Source organism: the organism of the source record quoted next, unplaced genomic scaffold, assembly GCF_019419815.1.
Source record: "Pyrus x bretschneideri cultivar Hongxiangsu unplaced genomic scaffold, Pyrus_bretschneideri_v1 Contig11, whole genome shotgun sequence".
Classification (NCBI taxonomy): Eukaryota; Viridiplantae; Streptophyta; class Magnoliopsida; order Rosales; family Rosaceae; genus Pyrus; species Pyrus x bretschneideri.
In genome coordinates, this window is record NW_025999402.1 from 2,064,138 (window position 1) to 2,077,058 (window position 12,921).

At 39.1% G+C, this 12,921-nt stretch overlaps 1 non-coding gene across 1 annotated transcript; it reads left to right on the top strand.

The window, feature by feature from the left end:
• Positions 1–9,158: 9,158 nt before the first annotated feature.
• LOC125473940 lies at positions 9,159–9,265 on the top strand. The gene has a single exon (XR_007255679.1). It is a non-coding gene; the product is annotated as a small nucleolar RNA R71 (small nucleolar RNA).
• Positions 9,266–12,921: the final 3,656 nt, after the last annotated feature.

The following is a 12,921-nucleotide window of genomic DNA, read 5'->3' on the forward strand; positions in this document are numbered from 1 at the left end:
CTAATAATCATCTTTGCTAAGGATTAAAATGAAGTTTTATATTTACAAAATCTAGAGACATAACTGTTGTTTGAACGACCAACAAAGATAGACCAGTCAACGGCCTCAGCTCCAGAATCTCCCTTCGCCTAGACGGTGCCATGGTCTTGACGGATGTCGATGGAACAACCATCATGGCATCTTATTTCTCTTCGATATGTTGCCTAACCGTTGGCACCAATCACAAGTAGAGCAAAACAAATATGCATCCTTGAAGAGTAAAGGCCAGAAAAATCCACTTTGTAGATGTTGGAAATTCAAATTAAAAGTCATGTGATCTGTCCATGTGATGCTAACCTTTCTTTACAGATTGTTTCCAGCAAAATATAATCATCATTGCTCCTTCATTATTCAGCCGAATGGTGATGAAAGACAGCAAGTGTGTTGCCATGTGATGTGCTAGCAGGAAGACAGCAGTGTGCTGCCATGTGCTAGTCGAATCTGTGTTATTTGCAGCTGGAAAGACAGCTGTTGTGTGCTACCCGAATGTAGACAACCTGGAATACATTTGGTCTCTTCATTTTCACGTTCCCATGTGTTAAAGACAGCAGATATGCTGCTGTCTGTGTGCTGTCAATTAATGGTGTAAAGGTGTAGGTTATGTTGTATTTAAGGAAGCCTCTCGTAAGGCTTTAGTGAATTAATCCCATCTGATTTGTCATTCAATTCTAGAAGTGTATTTGCAATCTGTTTTTAATATCAAAGTGCCTTGTTTGCCAAAGCTTGTAGCTTCCCTCATTTCTCAATTTTTTGTCCAATTTTATTGAGAGTGAAAGTGAGAGGTGTGATAGAGTTTGTAAACTTATCACCCACATATTTTGGTATTGAGTTAGTAAACTTTTCAATACCAACACTTGGTATCAGAGCCAGAATACCATTCTGGCAGGTGCAGCAGTTATGGCATCCAACTTAGTGCAGCTCCAAGTTCCCACATTGAAGAAAGAAAATTATGAAAGATGGTGCATCCAATTCAAAGCATTGTTTGGATCACAAGAGCTATGGGAAGTTGTTAGTAATGGGTATGTTGTACCCACTACCGAGCAAGAAGCCACATATGCTACAGATCAAAGGAACACTCTCAAGGATTTACGAAAGAATGACCAGAAGGCGTTGTATCTTCTTTATCAAGGATTAGAAGATTCAACGTTCGAGAAGGTTGCAGAAGCAACAACGAGCAAGCAAGTATGGGACACACTCAGTACAATCTACAAAGGAGTAGATCGGGTCAAGAAAGTGAGATTACAGTCACTTCGAGCAGATTTTGAAACTGCTCACATGAATGAAGGAGAGAGCATCTCCGACTATCACTCAAGGCTCATTGTGATAGTAAATCAGATGAGGAGAAATGGCGAGAGACTCGATGAAGTACGAGTTGTGGAGAAGATACTCCGGTCACTCACATCTAAGTTTGAGCATGTGGTGACTGCCATTGAGGAATCCAAGGATTTGGAGGCGATGAGCGCAGAGGAGCTACTAGGATCCCTCATAGTTCACGAGCAACGCATTCAGAAGAATGCAAGCCCCACAACGCTAGAGCAAGCTTTGGAGTCAAAGTTGAATATTGACAAACCAAATAAAGGTCGTGGGCAGTGGAACTCACATCGTGGGAGTTCATCCAACCGTAGCTGAGGACGAGCCCGAGGAAGAGGTCGAGGCTATGCACAAAATCTAGGTCAGTCTCAGGAGTGGAGATCTACTCGAGGAAATGCGCATATCCAGTGTCACAGTTGCAAGCAGTATGGACATTATGCAAATGAATGTTCATATAAAAATGGTGAGCATGTCAACATGGCAGAATCAAGTGGAAATGCTGGTGAAGAACTTACAGTCTTACTAGCACACCATGATATCAGTAGCCAACAAGATGTCTGGTATTTAGACTCTGGTGCAAGCAATCACATGTGTGGAAAGAAAGAGTTTTTTGCCGAACTCAAAGATGGGCCTTATGGATCTGTGAGTCTTGGTGACTCCTCAAAGTTGCCAGTTGAAGGCAAAGGAAAGATCAAAATCATCCAGAAGGATGGTAAAGAAGAATACATCTCCGATACCTACTACATACCAGGTATGAAGAGCAACATTTTGAGCATTGGCCAACTGCTCCAGAAAGGGTATGTTATACATATGGAGGATATGTTTCTCACTCTCAGGAATGCAAGAAGAAAGCTTATTGCACGTGTTCAAATGTCAAAAAACCGAATGTTCCCGTTGAAGTTGAACACAAAGATTGAGAGTTGCAACATCGGTGTAATGGAAGATGGGTCATGGAAATGGCATCTTCGGTATGGCCATCTTCATTTCAATGGCTTAAAGTTGCTGTCAAATGAAGGAATGGTTTGTGGTCTACCCCAGATTGAAGCCACACACCAAGTATGTGAATGTTGTGTGCTTGGCAAGCAAGCACGACTATCATTCCCTGTTGGTGATACATGGAGAGCAAGGGCACCACTGCAGTTGGTGCACACAGATATATGTGGTCCATTGGATCCCATGTCTTATGGAGGTAATAGGTATTTTATTACTTTCATTGATGATTTTAGTAGGAAAACTTGGGTTTATTTTCTCAAGGAGAAGTCGGCTGCCCTAAAAATCTTCAAGGAGTTCAAGGCACTCACAGAGGCTGAAAGCAACCACAAGCTTGTGGCTGTGAGATCAGATAGAGGTGGAGAGTACACCTCCAATGCTTTCCAAGCATACTGCAAGGAGCAAGGAATTAGGCATCAACTGACTGCTGCCTATACACCACAGCAAAATGGGATAGCCGAAAGAAAGAATCGAACCATCCTTGACATGACAAGGTCCATGCTTAAGGAGAAGAATTTGCCAAAAGAATTGTGGACAGAAGCTGTAGCTTGTTCGATTTATTTGTTGAATCGATGTCCAACAAAGAATGTCAAGAGGATGACACCACAAGAGGCTTGGAGTGGGTACAAGCCGAATGTTGCACACCTAAGAGTTTTTGGGTGTGTTGCATATGCTCAGGTTCCAGAAGCCAAGAGGAGAAAGCTTGATGATCGAGGTGAAAAGTGTGTGTTTGTGGGATATAGTGAAGAGTCCAAGGCACACAAGCTCTACAACCCACTAACTGGCAAATTAGTGGTTAGTAGAGATGTCATCTTCAGTGAGGAAGAGGCATGGAAGTGGAACAACAAAGAAGTCAGTAAAGAGAAGATCGTTTCCACTGATTTTGAAGAACCAGAAGTTGTACCACCTGTTGAGCAACAACCTGCTCAAACAACCACAACAACTCCATTGCACAGAACTGCAAGGAGTGGTCCGACATCTAGTGAAGAAAGCAGCTCCTCAACTCCAGTAAGGCTAAGAAGTCTCACTGAGATATATGGACAAGAAGAAGAAGAAGAAACCAACCTTTTCTGCTTGTATGCAGACCACGAGCCTCTCTCATTCAATGAAGCTGTGGAAGAAGATCGTTGGAGAATAGCCATGGAGGAAGAAATCCATGCTATCGAGAAAAATGACACTTGGAAGTTGACAAAGCTTCCACCAAATCAGAAGGCTATTGGTGTCAAGTGGGTGTACAAGATCAAACGCACTGCAGATGGGAGTGTAGATTGGTACAAATCAAGGCCAGTAGCAAAGGGCTACAAACAGAAGTATGGAGTGGACTATGATGAAGTCTATGCTCCAGTTGCAAGACTTGACACGGTAAGATTGCTAATCTCTCTTACCGCTCATCATAAATGGAAAATTTATCAACTAGATGTCAAGTCAGCCTTCCTTAATGGAGTTCTTGAGGAAGAAGTGTACGTGGAACAACCGGAAGGCTTCCAAGTACAAGGAGAAGAAGAAAAGGTGTATCGTTTGAAGAAGGCTTTGTATGGCCTCAAGCAAGCACCACGAGCTTGGAACTTAAGGATTGATAACTACCTTCACCAAAATGAATTTCAGAAATGTCCATACGAGCATTCAGTTTGCATGAAGAATGGTGCAAAAGGGGAGTTCTTAATTATTTGTCTCTATGTAGATGACTTGTTGTTTACAGGAAATAATGAAGCAATGTTCTGTGAGTTCAAGCAATCCATGTTCAGTGAATTCGAGATGACTGACAATGGATTAATGTCATACTTTCTTGGCATAGAGGTGAAGCAAGAAAGTGACGGTATCTACATCTCTCAACAAAAGTACATGAGAGATATATTGGAGAAATTCAATATGGATAAGTGCAATATTGTCAACACTCCAGTTGCAACTGGATTGAAGTTGTCCAAGGAAGGAGAAGGTGAGTTTGTAAACTCAACCGTGTACAAGAGCTTGGTTGGAAGTCTAAGGTACCTTACAATCACAAGACCTGATATAGTTTATGGTGTTGGACTCGTGAGTCGATACATGGAAACACCAAGGGAGTCTCATTGGCTGGCTGCTAAGAGAATTTTGAGGTACATAAAAGGTACTCTAACCTATGGTTTGTTTTATAATTTTGGTGAAAATGCAAAATTATTTGGTTATTCAGATAGTGATTGGGGAGGTGACCAAGATGAAAGGAAAATCACAACTGGCTATGTGTTTTTTCTAGGATCAACAACTTTCTCATGGACTTCAAAGAAGCAATCAATTGTTGCTTTGTCATCATGTGAAGCCGAGTATGTTGCTGTAGCCTCAACAGTATGTGAAGCAATTTGGTTAAGAAATCTATTGAAGTCAGTGTGTCATCCACCAGTGGAATCGACTGTGATTCATGTGGATAACATGTCTGCAATCAAGCTTGCAAAGAATCCTGTTCAACATGGAAGGAGTAAGCACATTGATACCAGGTTCCATTTTCTAAGGGACCAAGTGAAGCAAAAGACAATTGAGCTTGTCTATTGTCACACGAAGGAACAAGTGGCAGACATCTTCACTAAGCCATTACCAGTTGAATCATTCCGGCTGTTACGTGAAATGTCCATGTGATGCTAACCTTTCTTTACAGATTGTTTCCAGCAAAATATAATCATCATTGCTCCTTCATTATTCAGCCGAATGGTGATGAAAGACAGCAAGTGTGCTGCCATGTGATGTGCTAGCAGGAAGACAGCAGTGTGCTGCCATGTGCTAGTCGAATCTGTGTTATTTGCAGCTGGAAAGACAACTGTTGTGTGCTAGCCGAATGTAGACAACCTGGAATACATTTGGTCTCTTCATTTTCACGTTCCCATGTGTTAAAGACAGCAAATATGCTGCTGTCTGTGTGCTGTCAATTGATGGTGTAAAGGTGTAGGTTAAGGAAGCCTCTCGTAAGGCTTTAGTGAATTAATCCCATCTGATTTGTCATTCAATTCTAGAAGTGTATTTGCAATATGTTTTTAATATCAAAGTGCCTTGTTTGCCAAAGCTTGTAGCTTCCCTCATTTCTCAATTTTTTGTCCAATTTTATTGAGAGTGAAAGTGAGAGGTGTGATAGAGTTTGTAAACTTATCACCCACATATTTTGGTATTGAGTTAGTAAACTTTTCAATACCAACAGTAGAACCTTGGCAGTTGTCTTACTCAGCCCAAAGTGTCCTCCAAATGCATAACTATGGCAAAATTTCAGAATGCTTTCGTGTTCAGTAGCGGGCACACTTCATCTTATCACTTGATCTAAGCAATATTTGTAGAGATATGGCTAGTCCCAAAAATAGAACTTCATTGTAGAGAGAAACTTCTTTCTTTGTTGAGTGCTCACATCAAGGGGTAGGACTCCACGAACAAGGTAATTAGCAATGTCTGCATACCAAGGGACAAAGTCATTAATGGCAAAAAGCTGTTCATCTGGAAAACTTTTGTTTAAGGGCAAAACATCATTTTCTTCATCTTGGACATGTGGAAGGCAGGATTAGTGATCCGCGACTACATTCTCAGCTTTTTTCTTGTCTCGAATGTCCAAATCAAATACTTGCAGGAGTAGTACCCACCGAATAAGTCGAGGTTTCACATCTTTTTTCACCAATACGTACTTGAGTGCTCCATGATCAGTGTATACAATCACTTTTGAGCCAATGAGATACGATCGGAACTTCTCCGAAGTAAAGACTACAGTGAGCATCTCTTTCTTTGTGGTGGTGTAATTCAATTGTGCATCATTCAAAGTTCGACTTGTGTAGTAGATGACATAAGGAAGCTTCTCTTTTCTTTGTCCTAAAACAGCACCCACTGCATAATCACTAGCATCACACATTAGTTCAAAAGGCAAGCTCCAATTCGGAGCTGTGATAATAGGTGCAGAAGTGAGAAGTTGTTTCAAAGAATTAAAAGCATGTAAACAAGCAATATTAAAATCAAATGGAGTATCTTTGGCAAGAAGATTGCACAGCGGATGACTAATCTTGGAAAAGTCTTTGATGAAGCGTCGATCCACCATGTCCAAGGAAGGACCTCACTCCCTTCACAGATGTAGGAGGCGGCAATTTAGCTATCAAATCGATCTTTGCCTTGTCAACTTCAATTCCCTTGCTTGATATTAAGTGACCTAACACAATTCCCTATTTAACCATAAATTAACATTTCTCCTAGTTCAAAACAAGGTTAGTTTCCTTACATCTTTCCAACACCAATTTCAAATTTGCCAAACAATGATCAAAAGAAGAACCATAAACAAAGAAATCATCCATAAAGACTTTAATAATTCTTTCAACCATATTAGAAAAAATACTTATCATGCACCGTTGGAATGTGGCTGGAGCACTGCATAAACCAAATGGCATGCATCTATATGCAAAGGTTCCATAGGAGCATGTGAAAGTTGTCTTCTCTTGGTCCTCCAGAGGAATTGCAATTTGATTACAACCTAAGTAACCATCAAGAAAACAATAATGTGAGTGACCTGCTAACCTTTCAAGCATTTGATCAATAAAAGGTGAAGGAAAATGATCTTTGCGAGTGAAAGAGTTCAATTTGCGATAGTCAGTGCACACTCTCCACCCAGTTGTCTGCCTTGTTTTCACCAATTCATTGTCTTTGTTCTTGACCATAGTGATTCCGGTTTTCTTTGGAACTACTTGAATCGGACTAACCCACTTGCTATCCGAAATCGGGTAGATCACAACGCCTAAGAGCTTCAAAATTTCTTTACGCACAACCTCCTTCATGTTGGGATTTAATCTTCGCTGTGCTTCTTTAGTTGGCTTGGAATTCTCCTCCAAAAATATTCGGTGCATACACATGGTTGGGCTTATGCCTATATCCACAATAGTCTATCCCAATACTGTTTTATACTCTTTTAACACATGTAACTGCTGCTCTTCTTTGTAATTACTTAGTTTTGCTGCAATTATCACCGAAAACGTCTTAGATTCGCCAAGAAAAGCATATTTTAAGTGCTCAGGTAGCAACTTGAGTTCCAATGCAGGAGCTTGCTTAATGGAAGGCGATATATGAGGTAACGCTGGTCCTAGAGGCTCCCATGCTTGTTGCCATTTTGGTGCATGAATGAAGGACGAGTTTAGGGCTGCAATTATGTCCATGGCTACCGCTTATTCCATATTTAAATCTGGATACTCAATGCATGTCTTCCACAAATCTGTAGAGACGTTCTCCAAGAAGTTGGCATTGACAATGGGAGCGATAAGCTCAATGCTGTTGCACTCTTCTATGTCGGCTGGTAACTTAAGTGCTTCAAACATCTTGAATTCTATGGATTCTCCTTGAACTCGCAGCTTGAGTGTGCCTTCTTTGACATCAATTAAAGCTCCAGCGGTTGCAAGGAAAGGATGACCAAGTAAAATAGGAATGTTTTGGTCTTCCTTCATGTCAAGCACAAGGAAATCTGCTGGCAAGATGAATTGGTCTACTTTGATCAAAACGTCCTCAACAAGGCCTTTGGGATAAGTTACTGATCGATCAGCCAATTGCAAAGAGACGGATGTTCTTCGTATCTCTCCAATACCTAGCTGCTCATAAATAGAAAATGGCATGAGATTAACACTGGAACCAAGGTCTAAGAAAGCTTTGTTAAATTTAAAATCACCAATAACACATGGGATAGTGAAACTCTCTGGATCTTATAATTTTGGAGGCATCTTTGTGATCAAAACCTCACTGCAACAATTTGTAAGCTCAATCTTCTCATGGTCTGTAAATTTCCTCTTGTTTGTGCAGAGACCTTCAAAAACTTTGTGTACGATGGAATTTGAGCTATAGCATCAAGTAGCGGAATGTTGATTTGAACCTTTTTAAATTGCTCCAATATATCTAACATATGCATGTCCTTTCTCTGCCTCTGAAATCTTTGCGGGAAAGGCATAGGAGGATGATAATTCTTCAACTTTGGAGCAGAAGCATGAATAGCGAGTGGCGAAGAAGGTAGTGGAGCTGCTTCGTTGTCATTCTTTTCTTGGTCCTTTGGAGCAATTTCTTCTCTTCTATCATAAGGTTTACCACTCCTTAATGTTCTAATGGCATTAACTTGCTCCTTGCCTTGTGGATTGGCCTCAGGTTGACTTGGAAAACGCCCCAGTTCTCTTTCACTCATTGCAGCAGCGATTTGACTAACTTGTGCTTCCAATTTGCTGATGGCTTGACTATTTACTTGCTGCCCTTGTTGGAATGCTTGCTGGAGAGCTTGCAAAACTTAAGAAGTGGTTTGTTGATATTGCTTATTAGCTTGAACCATCTGAGCGAAAGCTTTTTCCCAAGACGGTTTCTTGGTTTCCATAGGTGATGCTCCTTGTTGCCATGGCTTGGATCCTTGGTGAAGACTATTATTCCAAGCTAAATTAGGATGATCTCTCCACCCTGGATTACAAGTATTTGAGAAGGGGTCGTTTCTTTGACGGTTAAACGAGTTGACTTGATTAGCCGCTTCAACTTCTGGACAAGTACCGCTTTGAGGACAAAGATGAGTAAGATGGGTATGATCAGCACAAATCCCACACGGTTCTACATTCTTTGAAAACATATTCACCACAACATCTAATTTCCTTGATAATGCAGCTACCTCATTAGATGAACTTACTTCATATGTAGAATTCCGAGTTAACTCTCTACTATCCCATTGAGATGAATTTGCAACAACATTCTCATTGATAGTAATAGCTTGCTCTGGTTCTTTACCCAATATATTTCCATCAGCTGCAGCATCCAATCCATGTCGACATTCATCACTCAAGTGTTGGTAGAAGTATAAAATTAGTTACCATCGTAAGAACTGATGGTGTGGACAACTAATTATCAAAGCTTTAAATCTCTGCCATGCTTGAAAAAGTGGTTCTCCCTTGTTCTGCCTAAAGTGAAATATGTGATCCCTCAACCTCTGAGTTCTAGACTGAGTGTAAAACTTTTGAATGAACTTAGTAGAAAGTTGAGTCCAAGAGGTAATGGATCTTGCTGGCAGAGTCTTGAACCAGGTTCTAGCATCACCCGTGAGAGAAAAAGGGAAAAGCTTTAGGCGAATGAACTCATCAGAGACGCCCTTAATATTCTATGTCCCACAAATATCCAGAAGGTTATCAACATGTTCACTAGCATCTTGATTCTCATCTCCAAAAAACTTGGGCAACATGTTAGTAACATAATCTTTGATCTCATAAGAAGAAGTAGCGTCAAGTTCAGGATAAACTATGCATGATTGTCGAGAAGAAAATTGCGGCATAGAGAAATCTTGAATGTTTCGAGGTGCACCACCGTTATTGTCGTTCTTAGCCATCTCTTCCTGTTCGCTCTCCTCCTTTGCCTTCTCGTCTCTTTGTTCTGTTTGTTCCTCGCTAATTTGCCTGAGCTTTTGTTCAATTTCTGGTTCAAAGTCCACAAGCTGACTTTCTGAGGAATGAGTATCGATCATTCACCTACAAGGAATCAAAGAATGATTTCAGTAATATGCTTGCGAATGCGCTAGAGAACCTGGTGAGGATTAATACAAACAGCGATAGATTTAAGTGGACACAAAGAGAAAGTAAACCAGGGAAATCCAATTCCTAATAACTCACGGATTACAAACAAAAGACTCCAACTGGAAGAAGGAGAATGAAAAGATTCGGACAAACTAGTGAGACTTAGGGTGATATAGAAGAATGAAAAGAGAAAAGGAGATACCCAAATAGAATATGGTAATCGAATACTAATAGTCAAATAAGGAGAAAGTCAAATTGACTATTCAATTACGGGAATACAACTAACGAATTTTGTATATATATAATTTGTTTTTTATTTTTTATTTTTTATTTTTAATAATATGAAAACAAAAACAAGATAAAGAACAAAAACAAAGGTAAAAATAAAATAAGATAAAAAAAAAATCAACTAAGTAAAGTGTAATTGACAAGCCGAGTTGGGATTAAGGGGCAATTCCCTAGCAACGGCGCCAAAAACTTGATGTGTATTTAAACTAACCTAAATAATAGATTAATTTAAACCAAATTAAACTCGCAAGTGCACGAATCAATTGTAGAAATATTTGCAAATACGAGGTCGATCCCACAAGGATTGCTTTTAATACCAATTCAACCAGTTGATTACTTGAAACTTAACTAAGAAACAAATGATCGGTTAATTGATTATAAAAAATAATTAAAACTCCAACTTAAAATTAAACCAAGAATATGAATAACCAAAAGCACACAACGAATGTAAGTTTAAAAGAAATTAATGTGATGAAAGCCTAAGGTCATGAATCCACCAATAACAATCATATCCCCTTTTCTTCAAGCCGATTACTATCCAATTACCATGCCAATATTTAAGGTTGTTCTTTCATATGAATTAATCTGTGATTAGGCATCAACTCGTGTGTCTAAATGTGACAACTATATCCTATTGGTTAGGCATACAGTTAAACATATAAAAACCCATTAAGCACTGAAGAATTATGTCAACCAAGTAGGACTAGTTTGATATTGGTCATCCTCACTAGTTTGTCTACTCTTCTTGATCTTAGTTCCAATAAACCTAATTGATTGGTCATCCTCTTAGATTTATCTAATTATCTAGAACGAGTTTATAATGATGGCCAGTCACAAGAACGTTCGAAACTAGAATAGATTAAGCAAAAAGATTAAGAACTAAACATGGCATGTAATCAGATAATAATCAACAAGATACTTCGGAAATAATCATGTCATGGCTTCATCATAAACCTTAGAAAAGTAGTTTAGTTAAACATAGTCATAATAAAAATCCCAAAAGAAGTCATGGAAAAAGATAAAACCCGGAAAAGAATGGTAAAACACGCTAAGCTTTTCTCCTTCACTTTCGAAGAATCCTTTGTATTCACGTCCTCCCTTTTTATAGCCTCAGGCCCTCTACTTATTCTAGTAAAACCCTCAAAAGTTTGATAAAAACTATCCTCAAAGAAAACAAACTCCTAAATAATTAATGACATAAACTAGGAAAGAATCCTTCTTGACTTGGGAAACACGTCATCTGTCTTGTACGCCAGTTTTAAGGTCGATTTATCTTCTAGAAATGTAGCTTTATCTCTGATCTTTCTAGGAATATATCGCACACCACTAGGAAAAATTGGAAAAGCCTTCAAATCTACAGCTACGCAGTTCTGACGGGAAAACTACTTCTGCGGGATTAACTTTGAAAACTGGAACGTTTGGCTCCATGGAAAATTATGAAATTTGGATATAATGATCTTCTGCCTCTTAGCTTCCTTCTCCAATTGGCCTTGCATCAAAACTCCTCTGGAAAGTTGAATTATCACCAAAAATGTCCTGCATGCGTAGTTTGGCTGAAACAGAGAAAAGGAAAGTAATAAGGCTCTTTTAAGACCAATTCCTTAACAAAACTTAGGGATAATGAACATGAAAATGTGATGAATAATGCACCTATCAGGTTCCCTCTGTAAATCAGTATAGTATAGAATATTTTGGTGCTACGATTTGATACTGCGATACTAGACTCTTGATTTACTATACAGAATGATGGGTTTTTCTGCTATACATGCATTATTTTTGTTATTTCTATTTCCCATCTCTTTGAATTGATTACGGTATTTGTGTATGTGTTTCTTTTTTGTTGTGAAAAGACTCAGGCAGGGAAGCATCTAGAAGCATTCTCAATTCAGCTTGTAATCCTTGCAATCTAGAAGCAAGCTCTTCATATATGCCATGCACATGCTGCTGATGCGAGAATTATACGCACACAAATTAAACCCTCGCTTGACAATTGTAGTAGAATGGATAAGTGAGGGATCGTTCAAAACCGGGGATTAGGAGGGATTGCTAAACTCTTGAAAACTGACCTAAGAACTCCAAAACAAAGTTAAAAACATGAACCAAAACAATTTCTAACTAAATTGAGACTTCAAAGTAAAGGGGGATTTGATTGGGACGAAATTAAAGTTGAGAAAACAGATTGCAAAGTAAAACTGATTTTGAAACGTTTTTGGGGTTTTTAATGGATGATGGACTAGTTAGGGGTTCTTTCTCCACACATGACAAGTATGCAAATGACTCGATTTCCAGTTATTCCTTCATAGAATTATGAATGACAATGCCCCAAATTAACCGTGACATCACTAGTTAATTCTCAAGTTTTCCTTGTGTTATTGAATTGGATGACATCATACGACAACCCAAAGCATTCTTCAAAAGTTCCTTACATGACATCATAATAAAGATACAATCAAAGATCATTACGTTCAATGAAAACTATAAGCATTGACAAAGCACTTGTGACTATGACATCATGACACTTATGCTAGGAATTGAACTTAACGCGATTGTGACTAGCAACCTTCACTACTTGTGAATATAAGTGTGTGACAATTATGTGAAACAAACTTATATTCTAGCATCATATTCATGCAAGCCAATTAAGTGTCGACCCCTAATTAACAAACACAAATACGTTATTACTCGCACAGTTAAGCTAATTGCATTCACGATTCAAGAACTCATAACTGGAATTTATCAAATCAACTTGCACACATAGTTATGGCTTCGAAATCACCCCTAACCAATAGGG